The 9178-nt window shown below is 46.1% G+C and overlaps 1 pseudogene; it reads right to left on the bottom strand.

The window, feature by feature from the left end:
* Positions 1 to 2925: 2925 nt before the first annotated feature.
* On the bottom strand, positions 2926 to 8588 carry LOC142599350 (uncharacterized; annotated as a pseudogene).
* Between the last annotated feature and the right edge of the window lie 590 nt (positions 8589 to 9178).

Below are 9178 nucleotides of genomic sequence, written 5' to 3'. Positions count from 1 at the left end.
TAAGTTTTCGCACTTTGAGGTACAATTCACAAAAGTAACACAATATCTAGGTGGAAGAATCCCTCATATTTTAACTTTTAGCATCCCTTTCTCTTTAATTTTAGTTGTTTTCCCATATCATATAATTGAGGGTAAGTTAGGCTATTATCAAAGACTTTAAACATAGTATAATTCTTTAACAACTCCAGAAGAGTCGGGACTCCTATTAAACAGGAACTATACATTTCTCCTACCGAACTTCCTGCATCTAAACAGAAGGAGGACATGTTGGTTACTACTTTGGCTAGCAGCTCACAGATACTTCTATTCCGATCCCATTTTGGTAATAAATTCTGAGAATCATAATTTCTTATCCAAAATACTAAAACACCTATAACAACCCTTTCATTATTGATTAAATTTGCTGGCCTAATAGCACAGTTAATATTATTCAAAACAAATCTACAGAACTTATAGAAAAATATCTTTCCTTAATTAAATAATTTACTGAACGTGACTTAGTTTCAATTTTAAAGGTCCCTCTTGTTTGGATGTCCACTGCTGAGGAGGTGTCCCGATCCAATGTCGGGGAGGTTTCGATACGATCCCAAGAGTGAGATTAAGACACAAAAGAGGTCAAATGCCGTACACCAGAAACAGTTTTTATTATGAAAAGAGTAAAAAAGAAAAGGTAAAGGTAACCGATAAGAGCGATAGAACAGGGCAGAAAAGAAAGGCAGAAAACCAAGCAAGACTCTGGGATACAATCACAAGAATAGTCACCACCACGGATCCATGGTGTCTCGGTGGGGGGGTCCAAATCTCTCGTTCTGTGATGGCGGACAAAGACGTGGGTCCACAGCGTCTTGTGGGCGAAGGCGCGGGTCCACAGCGTCTCGGGGGTCTGTCTCGGGAGAGTCCAAATCTCTTGTTCTGCGGCAGTGGGTGAAGGCGCGCCACCCTCATCTTGGCAGTCCCCTTTTATACTGGTGGTGGTCTTCACGATAGCATGTATGACAGGGCTTCCACGTCCCTGCACATGTGTACACACAGTTCCAGCCCCATTCTTCACGCGACTGCTATCTGACTCCGTGGCGCATGACCCGGCAAGGCATTTTTCCACAGGTTGAAAGTCTCTACGACCCGGCAATCGTCCTTATGACCCGGCAATTGTCCTTATCATCGTTCTCACTCAGTAGCTGGAGGGATTTCCCGCTTGAGCAAAGCGATCTTTGAGACAAAAGTTCTTTCAGTCCGGTTTCTTACACCACCCCGTGGCTCAAAGATTGCCTCAGGACCCATGGCGGTTTTGAGAAAAGATAGTTATATAGAAAAAAGTTGGAAAAGAGCACCTCATACAATTCGCACTACTGACAGTGTGGATCGACATATGGCACGAATTTGCTTAACACCATCGGGTGAAACAGTAGTTACAAATTGCATGTTGGTTACAACATGTTGAATCAATTGTACAAAACATGGAATAATACATGGTAAAAACATCAGCATGGCAAAATCACATAACAAGTAGAATAAGATTCGCTTAACCCAGGGGCCACCTGGGAGCCAGGAGAATAAGTCAATGTCCCAGCCTTTCCATGTCTGAACAGGGACATGGGCCAGCTTCCGTGTTCCTGTGGCAATTTGTTTGACAACTTTCCCATTGTCATCAATCTTTAAGCAACAGTTAGAATCATTTAGTTTACCACAGACGCCCCCTTCTTCGGCTAACAGGTAATCGAGAACCATACGATGTTGAAATACTGCCGCTCGCATTTGCGTGGCTTGGTCTGCTAATAGGTCAAGAGCACGGGCTGTCTCATTGGTAATAATCTCTAGGACAGCTTGCAATCGAATAATGTGGTTTAAATTGTAGATAGGTTCTCGAGCACCACTAACCCACTCATTGGGGTTCCAGGTGGCAGGTCCATAATGTTCCACGATACATCGAGAGGTCCACTCCTCCTTGCCCCAGGTTTGACTACTTCCACTTGTTACAGAGGTATCAATGGACCGCCGATGTCGATTGAGATCATCATATACCTTAACGCCCAACCCGTCACCCTCATTTTCCGGGAGTAGGAAAAACCGGGGGCGAATTGCTCCCACATAACACACCCCAGTCCAATTTGCCGGTAACAGTTTATAAGCAGAATGACCACATACCCAATAATGTCCCTTCAGAGCACGATGCCCGTTGGCAAAGGGGCTCCATGAGTTTGACCCTTTTAGATTGTCCCAATAATTGCCTTGTGCCCACGGACTCGGGGGGGCGGTTATGGGGGAGTTATTCGAAGTACAGTTAGTACATTAATAGGCTCCTATCAAACTATTATATGAAGAGCAACAATTCATTAACCCTCCCCAGTGGGACCTTAAGCTCCCATCTGGGGACCAGAATCCCTCCGGATACCAAATACCACCTGTTTCATTTCGCCATCTCCAGTCCATCCTCCCTGTGGAAGTACTACCATAGCTGTAAGTCAATTTACAGTTAGATCGTCCTAGGTAGTTTTCAGTATTGATGTTGTTGGAGGCTATACAATATTCTCCACGAGTTGGGTATCGTGCTGGCCAGGGCAGTGATGTACTGTATTCCCAATAGGTATCATTTTTCATTTCACTGTAGTTGCTCACCAGCCATTCAGGGGAAATGGGGATAGTAGTCCATGGCCAACTTTCTAAACCTAACGGTGCACCACAAACCCAACACTTAGTAAGATTAAAAGCGTTAGCTACTTGTTGGCTTAAAGCAACAAATTCATTTTGCCATAACAGTTCTGGGGAGGGGGGAGTGCAGAAGTTTCCCCTGATATTAAAGATGGCGATAATGGCCAGCCAAAACACCATTTGTGATAGTACACTATGCATCCTATAAAGAGTAACAAAACAATCCCCAACAAAACTCCACAGGTGATCAGCAACTTCAAGTGTTTGTGAATTCCTTCAGACAGGCTCTGGAACTTTCACCTGAAACAGAAAAGAAAACAAATTCGGTTCCCTTCCAGGAACCGGAAGTGAGTTGTGGTTAGAAGGATGGAATAATCCACCTTGTGTTAATCTTGTGCTCCTTCCCATGGGCATCTTTTGCTTTCCAGGCATACTTATTCATTGGGGTTTCCAGTACCAGGGGTACAGCCCCCACAGTAGGGAGTTCGACAAAAATGGGCTGGCCTGGAAAGTGCAACGGATTCTTGGGATAATCAGAGCCACATGGGACTGGCATAATGGTTGGAACCTTCGGACAAAATGCTGTGATTTTTGGGCATCCATTTATTCCCTCTCTGGCCCCCAAAGGTATCGGATAAGGCTTAACATTTATAAGCTTCAAAGGGGGAAGTAGTGGCGCAGCTTGTAGCAGCCGAATATCTACAGTGGGGGAGCCAAATGACCACTGTCTCCCTTTATTATCAGTCCAGGTCTTCCCTTTCAGAACATCAAGTCCCAAGAGGTTGAATGGAAGCTCTCCCACTACCATAGCCACTGTAGTGGCACTATCTTCTCCCGGCAGACGCAGGCTGACCATTGCCAATGCCTGTAGTTGAACGTTGCCAAATGCATCTGTCACAAACAGTGTTTGCTTGGAGGATGTAACTCCACAATTAGCAGCATCTTTTGTTTTAATAGCTGAAACTTGAGCACCAGTATCTATCAAAAACGTGACCAGAACTTGTTTTGGTCCTACGAGGCCTGTAATTAGCAAATCACCCCGGCCATTCTCAGTGAGCTGTCTGATATGTATCCAACCTTCGCCCCTCCACTCACCACTGAAGGGCGGAGGATCTAGTTTCCCGCTGGGTTTTGGGAGGCATTTATTTCTGATAAATCAATCAAGGAGGGTGCACTGGGAGCAGTATCCTCAAAATACACTTCTCCATTTGCCGATTTAGTGGGCCATCCTGTTACCAACTTTTCTAATTTGTCTGTTGGCAGTCCGTCCATTAAGTCACGCGGGATCCCCTTCTGTTGTCCCTCTGCCCACAGTCTATTGCGTTTGTTCGGGACGTCTCTCCCTCCCGGTGGTCTGGTGAGAGGTACTCTCCTATCATTTCCGGGGTGTGACTATTTTTACTTCTGCTCGCCTCAAGCCCCTGGGGTCCGTTTTGGCAGTTGGAAGGTTAACGGGGCCATACTTGTGCCCATAATTGATCAGTTCTTGAGCCACCTCCCCCCAGGTCCACATTTTCCTGTCCAAGGGTCGGTGGTGCTGTGTAAGTCCTTCTAAAGCAGCTGCAACTCTGTCGCCTTAGGGCATCACTTGTATTTTTCCCTGTAATTGTATACCAATCGGTTTCAAGGAATTGGGGAGTCCCCTTATAAGGGGGGTCATTCGTTCGGGATCTACTGGCATCATCATTGGGGACTCCTGTCTAGGCTCCAACTTTCGATCATACATCATCTGCAGACAAGCTGCCTTCTGCACACTTTCTACTAATTGATCTATGGTCCCCGTAATCACAAGAGGATCCCTCGCTCTCCAGGGGCTTCAAGCCACCTGCCCAATAGGCTGCCCATTGGGTCAAAGACCAGGGGCCACAGTGGTTCCCAGTAGTTAAAAACACTCCTGGTCCCCAATACCCTTCCACCTCTCTTTCACTTAACAGAATCCGATCCCCTCCCAGACAACAATACTCTCCACACATAGTCCGTTTCTGATTCCTTAGGGGTTCAGCCAAATTCCTTTTTTAGTTTCATCAACTCGACAGCAGTATAAGGGGACTTCCTTGGTTGTAACTTGGGGGGACTGGTCCTGCTCATCATCATAAATGTACTCGGTCTTGACCAAGGGTCGCAGCGAAAGTGGTTCTAATTTCTCTACTTTCTCTCTCGCTGCCTGCAGGTCGTTAAAAGGGTAGCCAATTTCAGATCTTGGGGGAATTTCCTCACTGGTAGTATCCGCAAGGAGCTGCTCCTTAAGGGCAGTCTGCAAATGTTTCACTTGATCCTTTTCTGCCTTAAGTTGTTCTTTTAATTCCGCCACTGGCCCCTGTGACGTGGTTTAGCCCCAGCCGGTAGCTAAGTGCCACGCGCCGCTCGCTCACTCCTCCCCCGGTGGGATGGGGAGGAGAACAGAAAAACAACGGCAAAACCTCGAGGGTTGGGATAAGGGCAGTTTACTGGGACAGCAAGGGAGAGGGAAAACAATCAACAACAGTGCTGATAACAGATATTCACAATGGGTGATAACAGAGAACGATTTAGCGATCCAACGACCGACCGACCAGACGCTGGACTGGTCCCGGAGCCACGCCAACACGCCGAACCCACCCCTGCCTGACTAGCCCCCTTTTATGGTGAGCATGATGTCACATGGTATGGAATAGCCCCTGGCCAGCTTGGCTCACCTGTCCTGGCTCCTTGTGAAATTAACTCTATCCTTGCCAGAACCAGGACACCCTGAAAGGACCGGGTAAGGCTTTGAAGGGATTCGATAGTTAGGGACACCGCGGTATGACAACAATCTCTAGCCTCCACTGCGGCAGCCAAGCTAGCACCAAGAATAGCACAAACAATCGCTTTTCCTTTTCCTGCTCTTAGTCTTGCATCTTTGTGCAAGGCGCCCATTCGGTCAACCACGCTCTGCAAATGATGCCAATTTCCCTGAGCCCAGTCCACCCCGGGCACAGAGGGTCGTGCTCTATGTTTCTCCAGAAAATCAAACAAAACTTCTCTTCCCAAAGGAATGGTTCTATCATCACTCATTTTGTTTAAAGCGGGGAAGTGGTCATCTCAGGAAGGCAGCACGCAAGTTTCAAACAAAACAACAAGCCCACCCCCCCTTATGTTCCTGAGAGGTCTCACGAATTCAGCACACAAGTCTCCAACAGCACACAAGCCTGCCCCCCTTACGTTCCAGAGAGGCTGTTACTCAAAGCAGGGAAGTGGTCGTCTCAGGAAGGTAGCAGGTCAGTTTCAAACAAGAAAATAAGCCCACCCCCCCTTACATTCCTGAGAGGTACACTCATTATGCAAAACAGGGTAAAATGCGGCACTCTTGCTTCAAGGGATCCTGTCAGTGACGCCAATTTAAATGTCCCGATCCAATGTCGGGGAGGTTTCGATACGATCCCAAGAGTGAGATTAAGACACAAACGAGGTCAAATGCCGTATACCAGCAACAGTTTTTATTATGAAAAGAGTAAAAAAGAAAAGGTAAAGGTAACCGATAAGAGCGATAGAACAGGGCAGAAAAGAAAGGCAGAAAACCAAGCAAGACTCTGGGATACAATCACAAGAATAGTCACCACCACGGATCCATGGTGTCTCGGTGGGGGGATCCAAATCTCTCGTTCTGTGATGGCGGACAAAGACGCAAGTCCACAGCGTCTTGTGGGCGAAGGCGTGGGTCCACAGCGTCTCGGGAGAGTCCAAATCTCTTGTTCTGTGGCAGTGGGCGAAGGCGCGCCACCCTCATCTTGGCAGTCCCCTTTTATACTGGTGGCGGTCTTCACGATGGCACATATGACAGGGCTTCCACGTCCCTGCACATGTGTACACACAGTTCCAGCCCCATTCTTCACGCGACTGTTATCTGACTCCGTGGCACATGACCTGGTCCTTATGACCCGGCAATCATCCTTATGACCCTGCAATCGTCCTTATCGCACTCAGTAGCTGGAGGGGTTTTCTGCTTGAGCAAAGCAATCTTTGAGCAAATCTTTGAACAAAAGTTCTTACGGTCCGGTTTCTCACAGGAGACTCCTTCTTCACATGGGTATAATGAAGCCGCAAATCAATTCCATCGGGTTTAATATATGTGTAGGTTGTGAGCAAAACCTGGAAAGGTCCTTTCCACCTCTTCAGTGGCTCGTCTGACCATGTCTTCAAATAGACCCAATCTCCTGGTTGGAATGTGTGGACAGTGGTGTCAAGGGACAAAGGTGCACAGCTACAAATCTGTGGAGAGAAGACAACACTTTCCCTAGAGATATTACATATTCCTTTAAATAATTTTTTCCTATTTGTTCGGGATCTGTTCTGGCTCTGGTAGTTTGGTATGGTTTTCCGTACAATATTTCAAATGGGCTTACTTTTCAGCACATTTTGGTTGAATTCTAATTTTTAAGAGAGTGAGAGGCAACGTGTCTGGCCACTTGATCTGGGCTTCCTGACAGATTTTACTCATTTGCCTCTTCAAATTTTGATTCATTCTTTCTACTTTTTCACTGGACTGTGGCCTCCAGGGAGTATGTATGTCCCATTTTATTCCTATATACTTTAGCTAAAATTTTAACTGATTCTGCAACAAAATGAGGTCCCCTATCTGATGATAATCTTAGTGGCACACCAAATCTTGGTATTATTTCCTTTAGTAGCACTTTTGCAACTTCTTTTGTTTGATTGGTACGACACAGATAACCTTCAGGCCATCCTGAAAAATGTATCTACCAATACTAAAAGATACCAATACCCATTTTGCCTTGGGAGTTCCGAGAAGTCAATCTGCCAATAGTCTCCTGGTGAATTTCCTCTTCTGGTTATTCCCTGTAAAAGTCTTTGACAAGGAGAAGATCAAGTTCAAGAATATCTAAGGAACCTGAAGGTGCACAAGTCCATGGGATCTGATGAGATGCATCCACAGGTCCTGAGGGAACCAGCGGATGAAGTGGCTAAGCCACTATCCATCATATTTGAGAAGTCCTGGCAGCCTGGCGAAGTTCCCACTGACTGGAAAAGGGGAAACATAACTCCCATTTTTAAAAAGGGTAAAAAGGAAGCCTCAGGGAACTACAGGCCAGTCAGTCTCACCTCTGTGCCTGGCAAGATCATGGAGCAGATCCTCCTGGAGACTATGCTCAGGCACATGGAAAATAAGGAGGTGATTGGTGATAGCCAACATGGCTTCGCTAAGGGCAAATTGTACTTGACAAATTCAAAATTCTCAAGAGCTGTTATAAGTAGCCTGAAGGAGAAAGGGAAGGTGAAAGTGAAAGTATTCCCCCCTGCCGTCTCCCCCATAGATTGGTTCTCCACAGAAAACAGGTGGAGAGTGTGAGTTACTAATAATTCCTGGGAGATAGCGCCCGAGGTACAGAAGTGACAGCAATGCTCAATACACAGACCAAATAATTCTCATGGCCAATAATGTTATCATAAGCAGCTATTACAGCGTGCAGCAAAAGGAACATGCTCATCCAGCTCCCAGAGAAGATAAATGACACTGTAGGGAATACATAATACTAGAAAGAACTTATATGACACAACCATGTGAATAAATAATATAACATTGTGTCCAACAACTATTAAACTAATATAATGAATGCTTACAACTAATTTGTTTTAACACACTCTGGTCAGATCTGTCGATATCTCAATTCTTTGCGCACCACGTTTGGCATCAAAAGGACTGTTGTGGTTTAACCCGGCAGGCAGCTAAAACAATCACACAGCCGTTTGCTCACTCCCCTCCCCCTCCCAGTGGGATGGGGAGAGAACTGAAAATGGAAAAAAGTAAAACTCGTGGATTCAGATAAAGACAGTTTAATAGGACAGAAAATGAAGATGATAATAATAGAATATACAAAACAAGTGATGAGCAGCACAATTTCTCACCACCTGCTGACCAATGTCATGGTAGTTCCTAAGCCGAGGCGGCCCCTGGCCGCCATACCCCCCCCATACGGACCATGACATCATATGGTATGGAATACCCCGTTGGCCAGTTTGGGTCAGCTGTCCTGGCTGCGTCCCCTCCCAGCTTCTTGTGCACACCCTGTCTCCTTGTTGGCAGGCCAGTATGAGAAGCTGAAAAGTCCTTGACTGCTTAACGTTAACTAAAACATCAGTGTGTTATCAACAGTATTCTCAGCCTAGCAGCACTATATGAACTGCTAGGAAGAAAATTAACTCCGAAACCAGGACAGCATGCTATAACTATATTAGGTATTAAAAGGCAAGCTTCTGTGTGGGTCATGGAGTTTACTGGCTGCACTGCTTAGCTCCTTATTTTGCTGAGATTTGGACCATGTTAATACAAACAGTGGTGTCCTGGTTTTGCTAGGATAGAGTTAATTTTCACAAGGAGCCAAGACAGGTGAGCCAAGGTGACCAGGGGGCTATTCCATACTATGTGACTTCATGCTCACCATAAAAGGTGGCTAGTCAGGTAGGGGTGAGGTCGGCGCAGCTCCAGGCTCCAGGAAGGTTTGAGCATGGGCTGAGCATCCGATTGGTCTTTGGATCAGTAAATTGCTTTCTG

The sequence above is a fragment of the Balearica regulorum genome, chromosome W, assembly GCF_011004875.1.
Source record: "Balearica regulorum gibbericeps isolate bBalReg1 chromosome W, bBalReg1.pri, whole genome shotgun sequence".
NCBI classification, from domain to species: domain Eukaryota; kingdom Metazoa; phylum Chordata; class Aves; order Gruiformes; family Gruidae; genus Balearica; species Balearica regulorum.
This window is presented reverse-complemented; position numbering and strand designations above follow the sequence as displayed.